The following is a 27672-nucleotide window of genomic DNA, read 5'->3' as shown; positions in this document are numbered from 1 at the left end:
TGTCAAATGAATGAAGGAGGGTACCTTGCGCGATAACCCCCTTTAGTATACCAAGGGAACCACTTATAAAAAGCTCTTAAGTAACCATACTCTCTATTCCAGTTAAATGTCGGGTGGAAGCATTCCGAGTTCTTTCTGGTGAGACCTGACCAGAACTCGGCTCAAGTAAAGTAATTGCCTATTTTTTCAGGCAGACTTTACGTCCAACTACCAATTAGGTGTCGTGAACGGAGGCGACTAGCAAACATACCTTACTGTTAATTTCTTTTATTAACCATTAAATAAAATCCAAGGCCTAAAAACCGGGAATCGAACCCAGTACCCCAATACATATTAGCTTTACAGGCCTCTAACCGCTCGGCTACAGTGGCGCCTCATACTCGGCTCAATCTACATTCTTTCAAAGAACGAAAGTCAAGCTAAGGAAAATTACTGCCTTTGTCACTGGTTGCAGCATGTTAAGTAAGCATCTATCCAGTCTGGGACTAGATACCGTACAGAAGTATACAGGAAATGAAGCGGGTTGAAACTATATTCCATCACTTTTGAGAATACGTTCATGATGTTCGTTAATAATTTCTGAAATGGTGGCAAGAACTGCTAATTTCCATGAATCTCCGTTGCTGAGTTTCTTTCTTTTTTCGTCCTGTGTTAGATCTACCTGTGGTTATGCAACGAGTTATGCAACTCTGAGAGGAAATGCATAGTTTCTTTGTTTGTTGCACTGATATACTATTTTTCCAGGTACCTGCTAAAAATTTACTGCCCTCAAAACAATATCACTTTATCCTTTTCTTGTCTGTTTAGAAAACCCTAAAAGTGAATCCTCTGGTTGATGGATTTTCTTGGAACAACAAATTAAATTCTGCTCAATAACACTAGGACATTAAATTCTAAATGAAACATCAATTTAGAAATGGTCAATATCAAATTTGGTACCCTAGTTTGAAGGAAACTCGCCATTTTTGAGAAATTTTTAGAGAAAAAAGGAAAAAATTGATTTCGTAAAAGATTCTCTTGCTTTTAGGAGATTTTGATTGCTGATTAACAACCACTGGTGGGGGACAAATCAAATTATAAAGTTCCTGTTTTATATTTCAGATTTTTGTAAACTTTAAGCACACACCGACAATTTTTGAAAACTTTTTTTTTCCTGACTAAAGGAGCTGCAAACATTTTCTTGCCTAATAATAGATAATGAAAGTAGAAGCAATAAATTAATCGATAAAAATTACATTAGAAGTACAGTCCAATTGTTTATTTCTTGCGTACAAGTACATTCCCAGCAAAAAGCATCCCTAGAGAATAGAACGTAAGTGATGTTTCATTCAAAAAAAAAAAAGATCTCTACGACTATTCCCATGTACCTTACCCCATTCAGCTACACAGTAAACTAGACAGCGGTGTAAGAGTATGCGCAGGCCAAGACAAAGTAATATGTAGGCCAAGTTTTGCCAAGGCAACAAACCAGGGCCGATAAGTTTTGCAGCAGATTTAGCAGGATTTGCAAGCTGTGAATTTCACCAAAAGAGCTTCTTCTTTCACCGCTCGTACGCCCCTCTTTTCTTATCCTAGAGTGTTGTGACACATTAGAGGCGGTGCTGTAGAACTTCACTATTGTCCTTTGCACATGTAACAAAGGATAGTGAAACAAATGAGGTACATTTACTGAGCAACACATCTTGGATATTATCTTTTCTATAACTTAGAAACAACATGTTGACAACACTCGACGAGCATTGTTTAAAAGAATAAATTTATCAATTTTACTAATTTTTAATTCTGAAATATTTTATAATTTGTATTTTATGAGTTATTTGACAGGACAAATAAGGCACACCCACTGAACACGGAAGTAAATAAAGGATGAAGAATTATGTATTGCTGGTGTTTAATGAAAGAAATGCAATAATTTTTAGCATTTTATTTTAGTAGCAACAATAATGTGACCCAATCACAGGGGAATGTCCAACTGCATTCCCATTTTGTTATGTAGGAGCAAACATTTATTATTAAATCGAAGCCGCTTTATGTCGCCGTAAAATGGCAGGACCTCAATGAATCGATTACTCCATGGCTTTTTTGTTGGAAAAAAGAAAAAAAAAACAGGTTCTACGGAAGCATAAAATTTAACCATTGAATCGCTGAGAACATTCATATACTCTAATCTATTGTACGGAACTTTTTTATTTTATTTCTTAGAGGTATATTGATTCTATTGGAATCAGCAGCTTGGTCGTGGGCACCAATTTACCTCTTTTGTCGACTACATCATTTCAGTTTAAACCGGTACGCTCTTTACCCAATTTTTTTACACTTTGGAAGCGGATGGTTTATTTTCATTTATTAATTTTAAAAGTATTCTTGTTTAGGAAGAATTGCCGCTTGCATTAAAGTGTTTTTAAAAGACGAATCATCCTGTGTTAATGCGTGGTACATACCTTTTTTACTCACTTTATTTAATTCGCAACTGTCTAAGGTAACATGTAAATCAGATTACAATACATAAATAAAAATGTCTGGAAAGATTTGAATGAGGGCCATCCAACGGTAACCCTCAAGAATCGACTAACACAGGATGCCGTTGAAGTGAATTCGATAATGCGATCAGGTGATCGCAAGGCCATCAAGGGCTTCAGTCTTCGGCGAGGATTTGAGGTAAGTGTAGTTTGGGATATATTGTTTATTAGAGGGTTGAAATGTTGGGAAAGTTTGGAATGAAATTTGGAGTAACGGGATTTGGCTAGGTCAAGGTCAAAAGGACAGTGGGGATAGATAACTGATTGTTAAGGTAGAAAGGAGCGTTAAGGATTGTGCGTAGGATTTTCGATAGAAGGGATTGGATGCGGTTGAGATTGGTGCGCTTAGCAGTACCGTACGGTTCAAGCCCGTATGTCCAGATTGGGGCTAGTAGAGCTATGTAGAGTTTCTTTTTGTTGGTAAGAGACAATTTGGAGCGTTTGTCAAGGAGTCTTTTGGCCAGTCGATTGTCAAGTTCCTGTCGATTGAGTCGGGTTTGGGGGTTGCACGTAAGGCGCTTGTATATTTAACATATATATACGTACTTACTCCTTAAAACAAGAATTATTAATGATTTATTTAAGAACACGTGTGAAATGAATTCACAAAATTTAAACAAAATCATTGGGATGATAGATACTCGTAGTTTTCAAGAAAATACTGAAAAATCATTACAGCAAAGTAGCACATCCATTGACATAATTATGTCCAGGAGCTTAACCGGGTCCAATAGAATTGGATGATAACTGAAGGAACCCTTTTTAGCTACAAAAAAGAGGCTAGCTTGATAATCCTAGTTGATCAGGGGAAGATAACAAATGATAAATCGAACAGAAGTGGAGTTTGGCAATATGTTAATTTCTTTAAAAAGATCAAAGGGTAATGTAACAAAAAAGGCAGGCAAATTTCAATTATTCGTTTTCTCTCTTTTTATCTTAATCTAAATCTAACCTGGCTAACACTGTTACCCGCTAAGTCTTCATACTTCTCAAAAACGACTTACATTATTTTGCTAAAACGCGGTCACTTAATACGTCGTTTCCTTTAAGCAGTACTAAGTACTTCTTGCACCGATTTAATGCAGCTATAACTATCTTCGCAGTGGAAGATATAGTTTCCTTTGCCATCAATTCTTGTTCGCCAATTCCTTTAGTAGCCTCATAGCGTTTGTTAATGCGAAATTGAAATTAACATGCACGTGTTTCGTTACTGTGTTAAATATTTACAACTTTTCGTTAATAAACTGTTATTATTAGTTAGAAATATGACAATATGCTTACATAGACAGAATGATATAAATATAATGAACTATATTAAATTTGTATTTAATTAATTAGAAAATATATTATTTCTTCACTCTGTATAGCTATTAAATTTGTATTTAATTAATTAGAAAATATATTATTTCTTCACTCTGTATAGCTTTTTGTGTTCATTGTTAAGTCAATAATAAAATATTGTTAAAATTACATATTTTGCAAGTAGGTTCAAGATTAATGCATGCTTATTGTGTAGAATAACAAAACAGACTGCCCATGGACATTATCTGAACGATGTAAATCAGAACTATGTATGATAAACGAGGTAACCACCTTATAAGTATAACCTACCAAGTATCGTTCAAGCAAAACATATTGTATACTTTTATGTAACAGGAGCGGCACATTACAGCAAGGCCATGACAAAGTCCAGCTATTGTAGGCTGGTGTTCGATAAGTTGAATTGCTTGAACAGTGCCTATCACCAGCGTCGCTGTCTGTCTACTTCCACGACAGCACCTCTTAACATAAAGCCCCCCTCTATTTCAAGAACCTAGTTCCTATCCACATCCATCTATTTGGATTAGAGGGGAAAGAAGAATTCTTCTACTTCTTCCTCCAAGCTCTCAGCCCTTCCATAAGTCCTCCTTTCTCTTCATTGCACATCCACTATGACCTTCTCACATATAATATTATTTGGTAGGAGTGAAAAAGTGGGTGATGTGGGTGTTTCTTTTGATACTGTGGCGGTCAGTAATGGGTAGGCTTTTGTGGGATCAAAGTTAGCGATGAGGTGCTTTTCTAACTCCTTCATACAGGATGGTGAGGTGGTGGAAGATGGAAGATACGGATGGAATGAAGAGGGTTAGATGGAGGTGAGAGGAATGGCAGGAAGTAAGGATGTGTGAGAGAGAAATGAAGGATGCCCGTCTTCTCGCTCCTTATCCTTTAAACTCCTTTTGTCAATATTCTTCACAATTCAAGGATCCTGACAATACCTTTATTCCGAGTCTTTGCTACTTCAAGAATTCGCATTTCATTCCTCTTACGTTTTCACTTACTTATATTAACAACTGTCATCTTGAAGAAATACGTGTATAGATTATCGTCCTTTGAAGTATACAGTGGTCAAAAAAAGTATTCATACACTAAGTTTTTTTACTTTATCTACTGAACTTTAGTTTCTAGGATGACTATTTCTTCAGCACTGAAATCGAAGATAGTAACAATGAATTTAATGCTCCCATTTTCTTTTATAAACATAAAGGATTGATTAAAAAGCAGAAAAATAATTTATTGTATGCAAAATAAGTATTCATACCCTCAGTCTGAATGTTATAATTAACGCAAAACTAAAGACCTAATATTTTGTAAGCAATCCCTTTGCATTTATTATTGCCTGAAGCCTCCTTGGCATAGATTCCACCAGGTTTAAGTGTCTCTTGAGATGTGATTTCTGCCCATGATTTCTTTCAACAGGATAACGATCCCAAACATACAGCCCAAAAAACGAAGGAATGGCTGCTTTATAATGCCCAGAAACAACTTGTCACCCTTCCACAGTCTCCATACAAACCCGATTGAAAATTTATGGTCTAGTTTGGAGCGGAAAATTCGAAAATTGAAATGTTCTTCCAGAAAAGAGCTCATAACCAATTTAAAGAAATCATGGGCAGAAATCACATCTCAAGAGACACTAAACCTGGTGGAATCTATGCCAAGGAGGCTTCAGGCAATAATAAATGCAAAGGGATTGCTTACAAAATATTAGGTCTTTAGTTTCGCGTTAATTATAACATTCAGACTGAGGGTATGAATACTTATTTTGCATACAATAAATTATTTTTCTGCTTTTTAATCAATTCTTTATGTTTATAAAAGAAAATGAGAGCATTAAATTCATTGTTACTATCTTCGATTTCAGTGCTGAAGAAATAGTCATCCTAGAAACAAAAGTTCAGTAGATAAAGTAAAAAAACTTAGTGTATGTATACTTTTTTTGACCACTATATATTATGCTTTTCAATATAAGCACTAATGTTAATACTAGAATCTTCAATTTAGATTAAAACAAGAATCAGGCTAAAAAAAGTAAAGCAAATCACTCCGTCCACGACACCTAATCGGTCGTTGGACGTAAAGCCAGCCTGAAAAAATAGGCATCAATTCACTTTAAAACAAAACAAAACCTCATAAAACTAATGTTTTTAAATTTACAGTAGTCACGTGTTAATAAAACTCGATCTCTCAGAGACCAGATATAATTATCACATAATTTAGAGGATTCGTTAGAAAAGGTTGTATATTCATAAATATTAGATACTTTCTTCTTCTTAATAATAATTATCTTCTACCCACGTCTGATAAAGAAAATATATACTCCACATAAATAATATCGGATGCAGAGATAATATTATAACATAAAATTTGGTAGGGACCACATTAAACGGAACAAACAAAACAAATACATTGAATTGAACAATTTTATTAAATAGTTGTTTTTAATGTTAACAGCTAACATTCAGATATAAACACTTAATACAAATGCGTTTTACGTAGGAAATATCCCAATCTGAATAATATAAAATCAATACTAAAACAAACAAATACTGTATTAGCAATTCTAGAAAAACCAAACAAGATATAAAATGTCAACATGAATGTTTTGCCTGTCGTAGAATTTTGTTTATGCCATGTTTCATTCATGACTTGGATATATATTGGTGGAAGGAGGTGGAGATTAGAACTGAAACAGTTTTTATTTTTTCGGAACATAAAATAAACTGTGCGCCGCTGAAATCAAACCATCCTTCCACGTTTATAAAAGTTTTGTATTAAATGAATGAATAATTTTATACAAATAATGTTTAACACAATTCTTTGTATCTTTATTTCTTTCATTTATTTCAGAAATTGTCCTTAAATTGTAAGCAGTGTAAAGGTGAATTAGTTATTATGTATAACAAGTTTGGACATGAATAAATAATTGTTCAAGAATAATTGTATTTTTAATATTGTTCATTTAATACAAACAACATTATTAATTAATAGTTCAAAGTTGGTGATTTTCATTTTATCTGTTCGTGGGTGTTTTAAAAGCCTGATTCATTGCGATTTATATCACATTCTAAGTGGTTCTATGTTATGTAATTGTTAGTTCGTAGAAAGTAGACAACTTAAAGGGTGTGACGAGCGAGTGAAATTAGAACTTAGAATTAGTAGCGTAGCGAGATTGTTTTATCTAGGTACATTGACTCTTCAGAATTAAAATTGTAATTATCCAGCAACTTTTCACTGGTTGATTTCTATCTGTTACTTCTGAATGAAGTGTGGACCGGGAAACAATGAACATTGCATTCCTACGTTAGCTGGAGCGAACCTGTTGCGTAATTAATCAAATTCAACATACGCTAATGTTTACTTTTTAGTGGAAAAACTATAGACCTAATCTTTTTGGTCGTGAATAATGTTTGTACAACTGTTCAGATCCTGCTTCTCAGAATGATTCTTCATATTAAATCAGTAAAATGGGATTGTTATTGATATGTTTCGTTGGATAAATCTTCTTTTTTTTTAGCCAGAAGAATGTTCAGGATGTTATTTTAAAATCAAGTTTCCAAATATGTGCACCAGAGTGTGGATTGACAGAAGGCTGCACTTTATTCAATTAGATCAATAGAAACCTATCCTTGGTCTTAACTGTTAGTTTTATGCAAATCATGTGGTTCTGCAAGCAACAAGTAGCAACTTTAATGGACTTTGAAGGTTTAAATAAACTAACTGAATGGTGCAAGTATAATCAAATGACCGTGAACAGAGAAAACAAGTCAGCCGATTACCCTATCAACCAAGAACCACAAGCAGATATTGCCAGGGGAGCAAAGTTCAGAGGAGAGGAACCAGGTTATTTGGGAGTAAATGGGTTCAATTTGACAAAAAAAAAAAAAAAAATAAAAGGTAAACTTTACAGGAGACGCCAACTCAATAACAATGAAGCCAAAAAGCCTTCTTAAAAGATTAATAGGGGACAAAATGAAGGGCTTCATGAGACGTCCTAGGTACCAACTGAAAGGAGTATGTTAAGAGGGCTGCAGAATGTACAGGTACTCTTGGTTAGACGACAAATGATGTTCTTGACAAAGTATAAGACTAAGAATTTAGAATTGTCATAGGATATGTCGAATACACTCCTCTTTCGGCAATTGAAGTAGATTTAGATTTTAAAAGCAGGACGGGACCAGGCCCCACGGCACCGCAGCCACAAGAGGCTTATTGTGCCTTTCCCTTTAAGTCTAGTAGATGAAACCTCCCCCTTCTAAAGAGGTGGAGGACTTTCCCTACTAGTTCCTTTTGCGCTACTATCTCCTTTGGTCTTAAAGTTCCAAAGATATCATAGCCACAACCGCTCGATTGCAACACCGTTTCCTCTTTCTTCCTGGGCACAATATGCACAATGGTTCCAAGCTGATAAGCCCAACCTTGTGCAGGTGCTTTCTGAACCTGCCGTACCCTGTGAAAAGGCCTGTAACCAGAGTAATCTGATTTCTGCCCAAGCCCAGAGTCTCTTTGGTTCTTTGTTTACACAGCAAGGGCGTGACACTCTTGCCGTGTTTGACTCCGGTAAGCATCACTCAGTTTTTTTCATGTTCTCTCCAGATCCAATCTCTGAGAGCCTAACGAACTGCATCCTTGGTGATCCCCAGGACTGGTTCAGGGCCAATGAAAGGAGTACTAGCTCCGTTCCTGGCCAGTTGAATTGAAGTAGATACTGGTGCGCTTTGAATGGACAGGTATACAAGGATGGATCAGCAAGAAAGTGCAAGGGAATTTACTGGAGAAGACTGTTTTAAAAGAAGGTTTTTACTGATTGCTAACGTTGTCGCAAAGATCTTAGTCGCGATCCTCGAAGTTCGAAAAATTGTCCCCAAAATGAGAGTATTATTGTTGATTCAAGTGCTGCTATCAAGGTACTGCGAGTAATGATCCTCCGGTACAGACCAATTGGTAAAAATCATTTCTCACTCAAAACGGATATTACTTTTGTAAAATCAAAATATGGAAATCTTCACGAACGCAATACTTTATTTTTTGCAATGATAGGAGAAAGCTGAAGAAAAAAAAATGTTAAAAACATTTTGCTCGAAAGTCTCCATATTTTATAATTGAATAATGAAAGTTACCTAATTATTTTTAGCTTTTATGAAATTTTGTTGAGGTATTTAGGAACAAAGTGGAATTAATTAATAAAAAGAGAGGTTTAAACCTTCAGTTGTTTTTTTCTACTCCAGATTTACAGGTGGATTTCTGTTTTGGATTTTGGAGGTAAAAAAAAAAAAAACATTTCGCGAACATGAAAGGCAAAGAATTTCCATTAAGAATTCATCATTGAAATCCTCTTAAATACTGCTCGCAGAATTAATAACTAAAACGTGGAATCAAAATGGAAGATTAGATTAGAGACGAAAGTAATGCGAGGCCATCCATTGGAGAGAATTAAAGAGTGGCTGGGGTGTGTGAGTAGAAGAATAAAAGTGGTTTCCATAGAATTAGCATAATTCACTGGTAATTTCTAGCCAGAGTAAAATTTTTAATGCACACGAGCTATGCAAATCTGCCTTCATTCACTCTAAAATAGCTTCCAACACTACGGCGGAGCTGTATTTAGCGGTGATTTGAGGTGGTCATGTTATTAGAATAAGCTGAGATATATTAAATAATACAGTTCATTCCGTCTCCCACATACATCACGTCCACTCTTATCCTCTTCAGAATAACCACTCATGAATTCCCTTCGTCTTCTTATTAGACGTTCAATTACTCGCCTTCGTTCAGTAATTGCATAAGTGTACAGATTGCAAGAAGAAAATGGTAACTGTTTTATAGAATAATGTTTTCGTCTGGAAATCTCAAAACGAAACTGTGTTTTGAAGTGTTAATCTAATAATCACTTTGGTTCATTGTCATTCTGAAAAGCAGGATCTGAACAGTTGTACAAACATTATTCACAATCAAAAAGATTCGATCTATAATTCGTCCACTAAAAAGCAACCATTAAAACTATTAACATATGTTGATTTTCATTAATTACGCAACAGGTTTGCTCCAGCTAGTGCAGGAATGCAAACACTGTCCATCGTTTCCCGGTCCAACCACATCTCTAAAACTGATACTGAACAGATAGAAACCAACCAGTCAAAAGATGCTGGATAATTACAAGTTGCCGAATAATACGGATACGAGTATTAGAAGAACTGGACTACGGAAAAAAAAACTATCAAGTTGATTGGTGCTTTGTACGTAGAGAGACCAAGTATCTGATTCTAGAATAAGCGGTACTCATGGGGTACGCAGCGCTGATTAAAACCTAACTGCAGGTGTTTTTAAAGAACCCAAATAAATGAACCAACTCTGAAATCTAATTTCTGCCAAGAAAGAAAGCCAGCGTTCTATTATTTGTTTTTCCTCTCCTGAAACCTGAAGGAGATGGTTTGTGCTCAGGTCAGCAATTTCCACCTTCATTACCGTCCTCCAGTTCTTATCATCGTCAGGTCAATTGTGCTGGAATGTACTGACAGTAAGCACCACCTGGGTAAGCACCATCTGTACCTATCACCCTCAAGCACAGGTTGATTGCTCTTACTGGCATTAAGGTACATTTTTCCCTTAACCCAATTTCTGTTGCCAACTGCAGAACAGCAATTTTGGCCACCTAGTTATGTTGATGAATGTAATCTGGCCGTACCAACCATTCGAATAACGTATTATCCGCAGTATCTACAGTTTCTAGCTTTTGATAGGACAACCTACTACTATTATTCTGCATTCGTGGTACCGTAATTGTCTACCTACCGTAATTTCTGGTGGGGCTAAATTAGTCCTGGATAATTGTTAATTCCCTAGTCTCCGCAAACAATCCTCCAAATGTGAGCCAAGCGTTCCATCAGCATTAGTCGACATGTTATAGACTCAGGTCATGGGTAAAAACATGTTTTTCTAGTCCTCTACCCAACAAAAAATCCTCAGGTGCCTCCCAGTCTCCTAGTATAATCGAATATACTTCAATTAAAGTAAAGTAAAGTAATCGCCTATTTTTTCAGGCGGGGCTTAACGTCCAACTACCAATTAGGTGTCGTGGACGGAGGCGACTAGCAAACATACTTTACTGTAAATTTCTTTTATTAACCATCAAATAAAATCCAAGGCCTAAGACCGGGAATCGAACCCAGTACCACAATACATATTAGCGTCGCAGGTCTCGCCTCTAACCCGCTCGGCTACCGTGGCGCCTCATACTTCAATTAACTTTTGTGAAATTAGCCTCGTATACGCTTTTGTGCTAAATGGATTCCTCGGGCTGATAAGTGAAATATCTCTAATTGTGCAATTGTCTAATTGTTTTCATGATATAGTCCTGCACAACGCCCTTCGACTCAGGAAACGGTCTAAGTCTTGTCACTGCTGGCATGAATGTGACGTAGAATTTTGTAATGCGTATCCTTATAAGTACTTATACTCGTATATCATTGTTATTATAGATCATTCCCCAGTGTACTGCTACTTTTCTCACATTGTACTCTCGTCAAAGATAACACTCCATCACCGAAAAGTGTGCTATAAGAAGCTCCTAGGTAGAGAAAATCTATGAACTAACAATTGGACTCGAACGCGAGATCTCTTTCTGAGAATATCCAGTACGATAACCAAGGAGCAAATCCCTTTTCTTTTTTTGTTTTAAAGGTTTTCCACAACTCGTGGTTGCCTTCAGCCATCGAGAGTAAATGCTTTCCTCCAACTGACAAGATCTTCTGCCTGTTCCACCGTCAGACTATATCCTGCCATCATCTCCTTCACCTGGTCTCTCTATTCACTTCTAGGTCCTTCTCTCTTCCTTCGGCCATCCACCTCGCTGTCCATCACTACCTTAGGGCAATCTTTCTGGACCTATCCTTCTTACATGCCACGTGAGTGCCTTAGTCTCTCTAATTTCCAGGACGTTTCTCTCCACTCTCTTCCTTTTCCTGATATCATTCCTCACTTTGTCCCGCCTCGTATATCCTGCAGATCTCCTCCAAAAATCCATTTCTACTGCCATTCCTTTCCTTTTATTATTATTAAAGATACTGAATTAATTTATTTTATTAATTTGAGTTGGACTCAAGGCTCCTCTTGAAGGAAGGTTCATATTTATTTACATAGTGACCATAAATGGCTTGGAAGGGAGAAAACATGTAAATAATAGTGGGCGAGTTGATTGTAAATAATTAAGTATATTATAATATTCAAGTTAAATGTAATTTATTTTAATATAAAAGGCAGTTTTAGTAATTCTATTAAGTATGCTTAAAACAATGGTAATGCCAGATTAATATGAAAGCCACTGCAAATGAAGTCAGTCCATTAGGGAGAGCTCTCAATCAACTCTTGGCCAGCAAACCACGCGCTTTACCCCAAAGTTCTTTCATTCATTATAAACAACATATGTTCGTTTAATACCGCGATAGACCTTAATTCAACAATGCGAACTTGATGCATCTATCTTCCAATGTATGTTTTAAGAGAAATACATATTTTGATACGCATCTCGTAATAGAATGCATCAGAATTAATACGTGAACAGGTAGGTTCGGTAAGAAGGTTATCATTTACCCAAATTCTTAGCAGAGTTAATAAAATAAAGGCTGCATTTTCTTTACCTTTCTGACCTGGATACAAATGGGTGCTGTTACCAAAACTGGGCACTCTCTACCCATTTACAGAAATGTTTAGGTTTGTTAATAAGAAAGTGAAAGTTGGCAACAAGGCGTATTAGATTGTCCGCAAATGAGATATCCTCGGGTCTAGGCCTTGAGAGAAAGAAAGACCTGCAGGGTGGTGGCGGTAGCACAATGAGAGCTGTGTAGATTTACTAGGAAACAATGGCGGCCGAACTCTCTGCGAAGGTAGGCGCCAGGAGTCACCGGGACCAAACCTTCTCCTCCACTCACCGCTTCGCCCAGCCAAAATAGCCCCAGGGTTCGCGCAATACCTAACACACATAACGTATAGCTCTATTTCCTGAGTCAGGCACACATTAATCTGTCGTCCTACCCTACGTAAACTTGTTTCCTGTGAACCATGCTTTACCTTCTACAGCGTTCGCAAGCGTTAGAAGCAAACGTTAATACAGTCAACCCTAACAAATATAGGCTTCATTGTTATCCATATACATGGTCTGCAGTCGCACATCAACCAAACATATTATCACTTTAAATAACTTCTGTGAATTTTATTTTTACCTCAGCGATTTTCCATGGTATTTTCTTGTGATACAGCAAGGGCGGAAAAACTGGTGTGAAAGCACAAACGATTTTCACTTATCATTCACAAGGTTCTAACATACAAATTTTCCCCAATCTCCGAACAATGAATCACATTAAATCATTGTTAATATAAAAACTCAACTTCAACTTTAAAGCGAAGTCTACCCCAACTTTTCCTCTAAAACTGCCTTAAAACGAAAAACAAAAATGATGTACATACAGAAAAATGGCATTTAGCAAAAATCTGTCTTCCCTACTTTCAGAAATCTACTGAACATTGAAATTTTACAAATAAAATGTATAGATTCACACAATAATATCTAATAATATCTAGATAATAAAATGCTAAACTTGCATGAATTCTATCGACAACATGTATAGGTAATCCCGGTTTCGAGTTTGCTGCTAGTCTATCTCTACTGAGCTATATGAAATTCGAAAACGCTTGGGGCAAAACATTCACGAATAACTGCAACTAAAATTATTACAATTTTAACGCAGACACTGAAATCGCAATCGAATGTTCGCAATTGATCGAAAAAAAAAAAATTCAGCAAATATAAATTAATTTTAGTTTGAGAGTTATTAAAAATAATATCATTTTCAGCCAACGAAATATAATCTAAAATTAACGAGATAGAATTAGGATATATTTGGATAATAATCCACACTTATAGCCCTAAATTAATATAATATAATTAATTTATTTAAATTATTATCCAACTAGATTTAAGTTTAATTAATTGCTTCATATGTTATCGCTAATTTCATGTAATCGATACAAATGAGTTTCAGTGTGGCAACTGGTAACACATACGAGTATTTAGTAGCGGCGAATGGTCAATTCTGTATATTTCAAACACTCACAGCGCCACATGTCATGTTGTTCTAATATTGTTCCATTTAAATTCATTTACAAACATTCTTATCCACCCGCACAAAGTTTGCCTAACTCATCCTAAATTCACTCTGTACGCGCAAAACGGAGAAAGAAACAGTGAAGTTGAAGTGGAATTAATGTCTTTTTAATAAAACGCTAAATTTCGAGAAAATCTAATTACTTATGGGATTTTTATTTCATTTATTTTTATTTATTTAAATTAACAGTATCTGAATGTTGTAACGCCAAGTGTAAGATGTCTAGTGAAGCACGGTAGATGTGTCTTAAGAGACCATGTACTAGAAGAAAACCATCTAGAGGGGAAACTGTGTTACCAGATAAGTTCCAGTTTGTTCCATCCAATGTGCTCAAGTGAAAATAGCCTGGATTCCAAGGAAGCTTTTAAGATGACGGCTGCAGCAGAACCTGTGTGACCATGTTGGCCTACAAAGGTAAAAGGATAAACAGAATATAAAATAGAGAGATTACTTAGCTAGATTTGTGGAACTTTACTAGAGTTAAATAGTAGCTAGCACATGTGTAAGAAGCAGAAAATCTCAGATATACATACTATATGATATCACAAATTGGGCCAGTTATGGAGCTTTTGAACTAAAATCCACTCAACTGAAACAAATTTTTCAGTTTTTTTGAGAATTTTGATGGATTTTTTTTTCTAAAATCAGCTGAAAAGATTCTCTTTAAATTAAATTCTATGTCCTCATTGCATACAAGTGCATCTAAAACTTTCCATTTGAAGCATTTCCCTTGGATGCTCCTATAGGAGAGGTTGGTTTTGCTTCTCTCGTATCATTTGAGTTTAACAAGTAGCCTCACAATTATGATAAAGTGTATTGAATACATGTTTAGTTGTGAGTTTTTAATTAAACACTTTTCGATTAATTTGTTCTAATAGATATTTATTAATTCGATAAAAAATTAATAATTTTAAGATTTTTTAAATTTTTGTTATCGCCTAAAAGATTGCTTAAAGACAATAAAGGATTTATAACGATTGCTAATTATTAAATTGGGTACTTCAGGAAAATGTAAAAACGAGTCCATTTAATAATTCTAACTGAAAGTTTCTAACCGCAATTTGTAACGGAATCAAAATGCATAATTAAATTTTACCATAAGAACATTGATTAAATAAAGAGGAACAGAATAGAAATCTATACCTAGTTTACAATTCGTTCTTAGAAATAAATAATGAACTCTTTACGTGTTGAAATATCCCGAACATAAATATCAGAGGTTTAATACTAATTCTTACAAACTTATTTCCTTAAATTGAAGTGAAATACTAATTTAATTCATTACGTGGAACTGTGCAAAATAATAATAATATCTACTTCAACCAAGTAATAAAGTATTGCTATCGTTATTATAATCGACTTACAGCATTATTGCAACATCTTGATTATGAGAACTGCCATAAATTACCTGAAACAAATAAAATATGTTTAACTAAAATTATTTTTACTAAGAATTTCAATTAGACAATTTTATTAGAACATTATTGAAATATTAAATACTATGCAAACAGCTGTTGCGCAATTTCCAATTAATTTACTCTTTAAGTATTTAATTTATTTCGATGGAACTTTTGAAAAACAAAAAGAAGGTCTTTTTTAAAATTCATTTCTCCTCGGTGCTACTAACAAAAACAAAACTACTAGTACCACCAAATAACTAAGAAAATAGTAACTTAAACTCAAATTGATGAATAGGAAACATGAACACTAGTGTTAGCCCTTAGATTTTTTTCTTTATAGGAGCTACCTTATAGTTCGCTGTTCCAGTGATGCGACAGTGTTGTCTATAACGAGAGAATACTGTCCAGAGGCCGGCAGTGAACTGTAGAAAAAGCTCAAGGCGCTAATAACCTCATCTTAGATTAAAATAAACATTAGTAACACTAGTCAGTAAGCTTGGCTCGGCTCTTTACACCGCTTGTGCAATTAAGCGTTCATTCAAGTTCCTGATTCCGACTGATTCCGACTGATTCCGACTTTACTCGGCATATTTCTTTCGAGTTTTAATTCTATTGTAAATTGATAAAATGAGATCTTTTTATCTTTTTTGACCTGTCAATTCTTGTAAAAAGTAGGTCTACATTTTTATTTCAAAATTTTTGGTAACACATCTCTTTATAGGAAGATGAATTCAATTCAACTTTTCAGTGATTGAAAATTGCTTAAAGTTTCATCTTGATTTAGGTAAGTTGACGATATGATGGTACTCACTTAGCAAAACATCTTATTGTACACATTATTTTAACAAACATCGGGTACATTTTAAAATTGATTTTTAATTTATAGGAGCAAAATAATAGAAAAGGTTTTTTTGATGAAATAAGAAAAGCTTAACTGCTTAATCAGCAAATATTTTATTTATAAGCAAAATTAAGGCATCTGTTAAATATAAAATGATTAATAAAAAAAAGATTTTTAATTAAATACTATCTCTGTAATTTGTAACGTGCTTAATTACATAATTAATTGTATACTTCATTAATATGTATGAAATTATAATCTGTACCTATGGTACGATTCTAGATTGTTAAAGGGCAGTGTGACTTTTTGCACTTAAAAGTTTTAATTAAATAAAGCGTGAAAATTTAATCAATAAATAACTTTATTTGTAAAACTGAACAGTTAGATCAAATTTACTTTATACATTTGTTTAATTTGTGTAAAGATTTCTAGTAAAGTGAAGAAAACAAAAATTTGTTATTGGACCCTCAGTATTATAATTAATAAATTATTTTTATAAATAACCTGATAGATTCCCTTCTCCTAAAGGTTTCGGGTTAGACCAATAAGTTACTGAAATGTTTTAGTGGCTAAAAGAAATGGTAATCTTTGTTTTCTGTCTTAAGAGATAAAAAGTAAAATTTTAGTATCAAATTTGTCAGAAGACAGTAAATGGTTTATTAAAACTGTCCGGTAGGACAGTTGTATAAGGGTTGACCATCAAAAACTGCACGAAAAAGTGTAACGTTGAAAAACACCCAACTTTGACAATTTTTTTCTCTTTTTCTATAAAAGATAAAATTCCCAAATTTTCTTTATAATATAGGGCAAATCCTCCTTTATAACTGTAATTTTTTTGCAACCATCCAGATCTAATAGGTTTCGAGAAAAAAGTTGCCGAAAATGAGCAAAAACGGCTTTTTCAAAAAATGTTCTTGTTCTTGTTCTTCTTCTTCTTCTTCTTCTTCTTCTTGTTGTTGTTGTTGTTGTTGTTGTTCTTGTTACCTTTTTTGTAAACAACGTAGCGCCTAAACGCGTGAACCGATTTTCATGAATGAGGTGTCATTCGATTCGGAATTTTATGTAGATGTGCCTTTTGGGGGTCTCGGCCCTGTACATCGAATGGGAGAGGAGTTAGCCCCCTTTATGTAAGGCCCCCTCCAAAATTATTATTACTAATTACTCTGTAAATCTTGGCCCGATTTTGATAAAATTTGATAGGATGATAGGGTTAGGGCTCCCCTACATAACAATAAAGCGACGATCTGCTCTTACACTTGTTAAGGGGAAGTATAGCAATCGTTTCAAATTATCGACACGTGAACCGATTTTCATGAATGAAGTGTCATTCGAATCAAAATTTTGTACAGATTTGTACTTTAAAAGTCTCGACGCTATGCCTCATAAGAAGGGAAGTTTGCCCCACCCAAATAAGGCCCTTTCTAAAACTATTATTACTAATATTTCTACAAAGCTTAGTCCGATTTTGATAAAATTTAGCACGAAGAAGTGATTAAAGCTCCTCTACATGGCTGTGAAGTGCCATCATGCTCTTACACCTACTAAGAGGAAGTACTGCAATCGTTAAAATTATCAATGAGTGAACCGATTTACATTAATGAATTGTCGTTCGATTCAAAATCTTTGCCTCTTTGCCTTTTAGGGAGAAGTACTGTAATCGCAGTTTATTTTTCTTGCTCCTCTTAAAAGGAAGTACTGAAATCGCAGTTTAATTTTGCTATTTACGTACAAATACCTTCCTATTTTATTCAAAACGCTTTCTCAAAAAAATGGTTATTGAGGATGGTTTGGGGACCGCAACTATAATCATTCTTTAAAAAGATCTCTCCAGTGGTAGTTACGGTTCCGATTTAACACCTTATCAGGTTATAATGATAGAATAGCTTATTCCAAATTTTAAAAAATCTGTAAAGCAGACGTAACTTTGCAAATAGACAAAAAGGAAAATCTATCCAAAAGGTACAAAAATCTCCTTAACAAAAACTTACAGTTTTAAAAGTTAAGTATAAGGGTTGATTAAACGCCAAAAGGTACACAAATCAGCAGTTCCCAACATTTCATTAATACTTCATTGATATAATTTAAGTAATTTTACTGCATTAACTTTTCCTTCACATTTTTTAGAATTTATTAGATGTCACAGACCCTTATGCTGGCCAGTTCATTCATAATATTTTTTTATTATAATTATGATAAAATGAGTGATGAATTATTCTGAGTAGTCACATATACATGCATGTTAAAGTAGAAAAAAACAAAGTTAGAGTCGGCCACTTTTTAAATTTCAATCACGGAGGATTCAAAACAATATTTCAGTCTTAAATTCGTCTTACCGAAATATTCGTGAGCACAAATAACATACATTTAATAACAAGTAGATTATTCAACAATATTTACTCATTTCTCAATTGTAATTTAATTTAGTCCCCCTAATTTTACTTATGGTAAAATACTGGAATAATTAGCTGTCCTAAAAATATGCATATCTTTATTTTCTTTATTTTATATTACATATATATAACATTGTGGGAAGAACACCTAGATTGAGAATGTAATTGAAGAAAACTATATTATTTGCGATACAGCCAGATTATTTATTACTTATTATTACAAACGTTTGACTACAACATAAAATAACAATTACTTTAATCGAAGAATGAACTTAAACCAATGATTTTTATTTAAAAATAAAAATAAATGCATAAAATCATTGATGTAAAAAAAGTTTATGAATTTTTTAGCCTCTTATTTTTTTTATATTTTTTATAACGTTTTCTTTTTCACCTGTGATTAATAGTTTGATTATTATAGATAAATAGATATTACAGTCAATCTAAGTTAAATGGTGTGCTACTTGAGTAAATATTTTGTAGACGAAAATGGCCAGCATAAGGGTCTGTGACATCTAATAAATTCTAAAAAATGTGAAGGAAAAGTTAATGCAGTAAAATTACTTAAATTATATCAATGAAGTATTAATGAAATGTTGGGAACTGCTGATTTGTGTACCTTTTGGCGTTTAATCAACCCTTATACTTAACTTTTAAAACTGTAAGTTTTTGTTAAGTACATTAATAAATTTGCCTTTAAAATAATAACTTACCTGGGAATGGAAATATCTTTCAATTTAAAAAATGATCTTTTTTTTGCTCAATTTTATTTTTTATTTTTGTTTAATCTAGGCTGATGTTGTATGCAAACTGGATGAACGCATGCGCACCACTGTGTTCAAGTTTACAGATCATTAGGTTGGCGGATATAACATGCACGCGCGGGAGTTCAGCCTTCGTCTTCCCACAGTGATTCCTCGGCTCCCAGTCTCGCATAAATCCTAGTCACCCCAATTTGTTTTACAATCCCCCATCCCCTTTTTTTTTCACTTAGTGCATAGCCCGCCCATCTACACACGCGCGCGCTCCAGTGCACGTACTGTATATATCTAAAGTGGTGAATTCTCTGCTGTTGTTGGTGTGGCGGGGGCGGGAATGTGTACATTGCCGCTCCCTGTCCTATTGTATTTACACCTCGCTACCTCTTCACCTGGCCCAATACCTCTGGTGATTTAGTATTTGTGCACACGCACCAAGTCAAACAATTAACCGATTATACAAGTCACTGAACAAAAATCACAAAAGCTTGACCCCTTATTATTCCAGTTTTATGTTTCAAACCATTAATTACCAATTTTTTATTGCATATAAATTTTGTTATTATTATTTTTTTTCTCTTTTTTATGACAACAGCGTAGTTAGTTAGTTATAAGGGTCTGCTGAATTCTCTTCTAACCTCTACCTCAATTAATTTGTTGCCCATTGTCAAATTGATTATTTGATATTAATATATCCTGATCTTAATCTTGATCTTTGCATCTTAATATTACCAAACCCACTGCGTACCAAAGATAGTTAGCAGGTGTTTGCAAAATGTAAAATGTGTAACTTTGATTGAGTGTAGGTAAATGATAAGCTAGTTTGTTTAAGGGACACTGATTGAGTAGTTGCCAGATTCTCAACTGACTCCCAAGATGTGTAGGATGTTACGGAACATTAACTTCCCTGAAGAAGAGTTTGGTGCAAAATGTTAAGCTGACTTCTCCCTGTCGCTGGAGACGATGGTAAAGAAAGGAAGTCAGGAACATCACACCATACCTCCCTGGTTCCCTCCGCCTTTGAGCATTCAAAGGCGATGTTTCCGATGCTGGATATTTGTTGGGCAAGCACCATTCTATAGACTTTGAGGAATAAGTTCGAGTGGAAAGAGTGTAAGACGCTAATAACCCAGTAGTTGATGCGCCAAACTAACCTAGGTTACCTAGCAATGCTTTGTCTCTACTAACTCAAGTGAAGAGCGGATCAAAACAACATGATATAAGCATTTCTGCCAACAAATAAAAGTTCAAATCCCAGCTGGCTCCATCAAATAAAAATTTAATAAATACATATAAAAATTACAAGTTAAAAATAACAAATGTCTGCACAAATCGTAGAGAAATATTGGGCCACAAATAAGCAACTCAAATCTGGTAATATAGTGGGTTGGTTTGAGTCAAACAGTGGTCTATTTACTAGCCGACCAGGACGTGTAAATGTTGCTTCATTATAAACCATATTCAAAGTGGCTCTACCGATCTAACAACCAAAGCTTACAAAACCACTGTTTGGACTCCAAACTTTACTGGCTGGAATAAATTATTTTAGATTGGACACAGATCTATCAGCGGATGTGCAATCCATTCCTCCAAATGTAGCTCTAGAAAGTGAGGAGTGACAACCATTGCGAAGTGAAAAGTGAGAACGCTTATTTCTTGCAAGTCACTGAGAATTAAGAATAACATTTACAGGATACAGTTTCCCTGTTATTGTTAAACAGCCCAGTTTAGATTAAATCAAGATGCTTATTTTAGACACCTGAAAAGAAATACTGATCAAGTCATTCGGATACAAGGCGTCGTTATTCGGGTTTATTCAAGCTGATTTCTCTCGGTCGTGCGATGAACTCACCCCTGTTTTGGGATAAATAGGATGAATGCTTCGTTTACAAGGTTAAGCAAATCCTGCCAAATAGAAAACAGAGATTTGAAAATTAAACTTCTCACTCATCTAGCTTGCAGTATTTGTTTCAGACTCATGGCGCTGTCATGTATCTATTGAATCGATGTAGCGGATGTTCCCAAATGTTGATATATATATACAATACAATCATCCTGACCAAAGCCATTCAGCCATGGCTATTATTGTGCAGCGCGCTATAAAATGGCTTGGAACAACTTAGCTTTGTTTATTAAGAAACTGCAATGGAGGACATCAATTATTTGGCATCACCATGGACTCAATTATAGAAAAAGGTGGCAATCTTGAGTGGTGAACTCAATAGCGATAAACAAGCCATATTTGATTATAAAATGTAAACGCCCGGCTCAGTTGCTTCCCATATTTGTTGGCCTAATTAAATTTGTAATTAAATAATTCCTTTTACGCTAAATAATATTTAATAAAGAACAAAACTTTAATATTTCTCTCTCTTTACATCTAAATATTACTTTTCGAGATCTTTCAAGATTAAAATAAAACATTAATTTGCTCCTTTTTAATTAATAAGAAAGTTCATTAATAATTTCATTTTTTAGTTGCAGCATAATTAAATTACACGTTAATAAATTAATTTAGTAAAAATGTAGAGGTTAAAAATAAGAGAGAGATTAAACATTAAATCAAATAAATTAAATAAATCAGGTATGGAGCAAATAATTAAGGCGTTGGGGAAAATCTTTTTATTAAATATTTAAATTTAACAGAAAATCCTGATTTTTTTAAAATTATTGACCAATTGTTTTACCAATTTAAGGAAAACACATGGGGATTACTTGCTTATACTTTAGGAAAGATTATCCTCAAAAGATACAAGTATATACAATACATTGAGTGCAAATATGTATTTGTAACTGCAGCTAACCTAAACTATTTCTTAGTCGATTCTCATTAAAAAAAACTTAAGATTTTAATAAATGTACTTAATTCGATATAAAAAATTGAATACTAATATAATTAAACAAATATTATTATAGTTTTATACATAGTAAGTACTCGATATGACCATTTGATTAGTTTTTTTTTATAGCAATTCTAAAATAGGACAAAAAATATTATACGCTCAAGTATATATAATGTTAATACAAGAATGAGAAAAAAGGGTTGTCAGAGTTTTGCGTGATAAAACAAATAAGTGTAATGTTCAGTTCGTGTGGTTGCAGTAGCGTGGAGAACTTTAGTTTGACCTGCATAAAAAGTAAAGAAAAGTAAATCTGAATCCGTGCGTTCTAATATAAATAGTAGATTACGTATTTTATTTATATATGATTTATGTAAAACAAAATTCAGATGGTTAAATTATTGATTGGAAATTGGAAAAGATAAAAGATTGTGATTTGTTGAAAATTACTATATCAGGTTTAGGCTTTACTTTGTTTTAAAGAACATTAAGAGGGTTTCCCTGCGATTTCTTAGTAGAAAACCTGGGAAAAGGGAAAATTCGGATTCAAATGTAACATACGTAGCAGTTACTTCTATGGCTGAGATTATCCAGAATATTTACGAAAAAGTAAACAATTTGATTAGTATTTTACAAAAATATCGAAACATCTTTTAATAAATTACAATTTAATTGTCCAATGAGCCACCCTTAATATGTTGCTTTATTCTGGAGCACAATGTTAGGGTTTCGATTCAAAAATTAACACGAAGTTTTCTAAATGAGAACGTTATATTCGTGATGTTCAACAAAATCTCACGTTGAAATTGAAACTCTAATACTTTTCTTGCAATTGTATTAATAATATTTTGGAACTAAAAATACTGGTTTAACATTGAATTACTTTCTTTTTTTAATTTTCCAAAATTTTTCTTGAGGTAAACCAATTTTCCTAAAATTAATATTAGAAAAAAAGATTTGAATACCGCTGGAATAAAGAAGCAAGAATGTTCACAGAGAAGAAGATCTACTACACTTTTGAAGGCAATATAGTGACATGCGTGTCATAAACCTGGAGAATGACCAAAAATTTGGAAAATAGATGGGTAGCCCTCGGGATGGACTTCTGCAGGAGGAGTTACGGTTTATTTAGAAGGCGACCCTGTGATTAGAAATAAAGTAGGCAACAAGAGCACCTAATAGTGTATACTATAGCGTCTAAAATCCTAAAATGGTACGGCCATCTAATGAGGATGGACGGAGATCGCTGACCAAAAAAGAGTTAACAACTACCTCCCAAAAGAGAGACGCAGCAAAACGAGACGGTCCTAGAAAACGTTTGGCTAGAAGATGGTGGAGTCAAGCAAGGCTGTTTGAGAATTTAGAGTTATGGCTTTTAGGTATCGGGTATATAACCTTAAGTTTGTAACAACACCTATAAAACAAAAATTCTTGTTATAAATTTTATATCACTATAATTATAGCGAATAATGCATAAATAATAATCGGGCTAAATCACCTATTAGTTCTTATATTTATAAATTGTTTCAAATTAGAGATAGACGATTCATTTTCGTTCACTTGGACGTATTGATTGATATTTTTCTAATGTTATTTATTTATTTTTATTGCTTTTGAGAGTCAAGTCTCTCTTTAAAGCAGAGTTGACATAATACAACTATTTTTACAAACATTGTGAATATAATGTTCATATGTATATACAAAATTAAACTTCTAATAATTATAAAATAAGAATATAGTAAATTAAGGAAATTGCGATTCTTGCGCGAAGTAAATAAATAAATGAAAATTAAGAAAATAAAAATTAAACAAAGAAGAATACAGAAATAAAAGAAAAAATTATAAGAAGAAAGCAATTCATTGATTATAGCTAACTTAAAGTAATTATTACTTAAGTTTAGATTAAAATAGATCAGTACAGTAATAAACCCTAGATAAATGTTTATAAGTCTTCCAAAAATCATGAGTCTTTTTAAACAATTGGCAATGTAATAATAAATATCATTGAGTTTACCAATACTTTCAGTTCGTAATATGTTCACCATATTCCTTTTCATCATTACAATTATGAGGGATATATTTCCCTAAATATTTATCCCTCTTTGTGAAGAGGACATTTAAATAATAAATGATACATATTAATTTTTAATTTTTATACTTTTCTAATGTTATTAGAATTAATCTGAAATACCTTGATTAATTCTGTTCTAAATGAATACTAGATACAAGCAAATATTTTAAGTTAAAACTATAGTACATTACGCATTTATTTATTGTGTATAAACAAAAAATATATGAATAAAAGGATTCTTAATTAAAAATAAATTATTTAGACAAACTGTAGAGGTTTTGTGTGTTTTTCATTCAATCGCTTATCGTGGGCCGCATTGAAAACGCTAGGTGGGCCGGGTTTGCACAGATAGGTAGGTACTGTTGCATAGTTTGAACTAAATTCAGAAATCAGCGGACCGTGTTTAAAAACAAATTGTCCTCCACTTAGAATTCTATTACGTTCATTATCAATCGAGTTAACTGCAGTGTCGGATTGCTTTTTGTTTATTTTATAATACAATAATTGGTTTGCGATAATAGTTGGGGCTAGGAGATAGAAAATGGAGAAGAGTGTGGCAAAAACAAACAACTAGCTGGTGTAGTGCGATTAAACCAGCTGTCACACTGACCTAAATACACACAAACACATTGGCACACACATGTATGTAATGGCCATGATGTTTACATTTGTGTGTAAACGATAATGTAAACTGAGAACATTGTTGTGATGGAGAAAGAGAAGGAGGCTAAATAAAGAGAATATTGTGCTAGACCGACTCTGGCTGTGCTACGTCACTCCTCGCTCACACTGTCCTCTTTGTGCGTGCGTCCCTGGTCTACAAGCAGGACTAGCTTGACTCCTAATCCTTCAATGTTCTTCTTTTCTTTCCTTGAGGCGAACACCATTACAAACACTAAAACTGTTTTATAAACATTGCATACAAGGTAAATATACTAGAAGAATTGTTTGCTTTTGTAAAGATTTTTCTTTTATAAATTAAATAATCTAGACCACAAGGAGTTAATTGTTTATTTAAAGGCTATTAATGTTTTTATAATTATTTGTTATACTGAATTAAACAAATCCTTTTAATGAAAAGAAGAAAAACAATCCATTTAAAATTATAGACTCTGAGAATATATTGCTGATTTTCTCCGTCGGAGCGCAATTGCTTTTATTTATTTACTTTACTTCTGCTCTGATGGGTTTTTGGACTTCCAGACGTCATCAAAGTCTGAGGGCAGAAAATTTGATTTTACGTTTCCTTTATTGCTTTTTATTTGAGATATAACTTATATAGGGTAAAGTCGGGTGAGATGGCCAACAGCCGAAATTTAACCGAAATGTCATCCGACGGCGCTGCGTGACCTCTCCAGTGATGAACCTTCATGTCTGACTACAGTGAGTTCATTTTGGTCTGCGTCAAAGCGTTATTAATTAACTCAGAGAATAAAAACGTTATCGTCTCAACAAAAATTTTTATGATAGTTGCATATTGCGTGCTGCAGCGAATATATTTGTCGAAATTTAGTGTTGTTTTCTACATATTAGGTAAGTGCAATATATATTAATGAATCCTAACCTCTAAAACTGTTAAAAATTATGCGCTGAGTTTTGTTTATCATGATGGCCATCTCTTCCTAGCATTCGGGACAGATGGCCATCAAACAGTAGGGATAGATGGCCAATTATTTTTACTTTTTTTCTGTTATAGTTTGGCTCAGTTTCCAATTCACTGCAGAAAAATGCCAACTCAGCATAAAAGACAGAACACTAACCGCGGAAATTATACTGAAGAAAATTTGAGATCATATTAACCCCATCCCCAAACTGTCGTCTCTGCGAGAAAACGAGCCAAGTCTGTTGTCACTTTATTAACTTCACCCGAGCACATTACTGTTGTGAAAAACAGAGTTGCAAAGAAATCCAAACCAACAAGAAATACCATCCGCAAAGAGACAATTCTGAAAGAAAACGCTCACCTTCCCAAAGTTCCGATGAAGAGGACGAAACAGGAATCGAATTTGAAGGGGAAAGTGATGCCATTTCAGAAATCGATGAAGCTGAATGTACAGGATATGTGGAAAGCTACAACAAGACCAGAAAAAAAAAAAAAAATTGGTTGGAGTGCATAATATGCCGGAAGTGGTTTCACGAAAATTGCTCTTCTTTTGCTTACAGTTGCCAAAATTGTAGTAAAAGCGCATTTAAAAAGAAGAAGAATAAGTAAATATTAAGTAACCATTCATTGTTTTCTGTTATTTTTACGTTTTACTAGTGCAATTTCATTTACAATATGTGGCCATCTCTCCCAAGTTACATTGGCCAACTCACCCAACCCAGTGGGGATAGATGGCCAAATGCTATTTTTTTTTTTGTAAGAATAAAAAAATGTTTCCCTTAGCATTTTTTCTGAAAGTTTTTCCTTATCTTATGTTTGTGAGCGTATGAGGTTTCCAAAAATAATAATAAAGTAAGCCTAGCTCTTACCAAAATTTTGCAGGCACCCTCCAAATAAAATGGTGGCCATTTACCCGACTTTACCCTATTTTGTCAATATTTTTTTATTTTCCACTAAAAGATTTGTCAAGAAGCTTAAATAAGTTTCATTAAATGAAGTAACTTCACCATTCACTTTCGTATTTTTCATTTAGTTTCACTTGCGACATATCTCGAACTCTTAACTTGGTCATTTTATTTTCAATCAAACTAATTCAGAATTTCCGAAGAAACATTATTTCTATCTAAAGAAAACTAATTAATGGAAGAAGTATTATTGAACTTTAAATTGGGATCCAACATTAATAATTAACTACTCTTATTACAATTACTAATATTAATTACTACTAATTAAAACTGTAATAGCAGGAACAGCGTTGTAAGTTGTTGACGCTAATATTCTTATGAAAGTTTGTATTCACACTGATGACGTGAATGGTGGTAACGCTAAGTTGGATGTTTGTCGTATACATATTAGTTTGTTACTGCGCTAACAAAGTTTCTTGTAGGCTTTTAAAATCGCTTCCTAAGAAGTTCATTACAAGTTGCATACTATAAGATTTCTTCAATAATATTCATTTTTTAAAACTGCATTAATTTTTGACTTAATATGATATTTATTATAATTCGTCTGGGTGCATGTAGCTATCTCAAAGAAAAACAACATTAGACACCGAATGAGTGCAGTATGAAAATGCACTACCAGGCCTGAGCCACCAAAGTAATACAGCTGCCTGAATCAGGAACCACCTCAACAGAAAATAGCCTCCATCATCTTCATATTTCTAAACCTAACTCTACATAATCCTTCAACAAAATGAATGGATTTTTACTCCTACTATCTCTATAGAAAGAAACAGGCAAGAACCCCATTGCGTAGAGGTGTTCTTCTTAA

The sequence above is a fragment of the Rhodnius prolixus genome, unplaced genomic scaffold (assembly GCF_049639745.1).
Source record: "Rhodnius prolixus isolate KJV_2025 unplaced genomic scaffold, Rpr scaffold_4, whole genome shotgun sequence".
NCBI lineage: Eukaryota > Metazoa > Arthropoda > Insecta > Hemiptera > Reduviidae > Rhodnius > Rhodnius prolixus.
Note: the sequence above shows the minus strand (reverse complement) of the source record.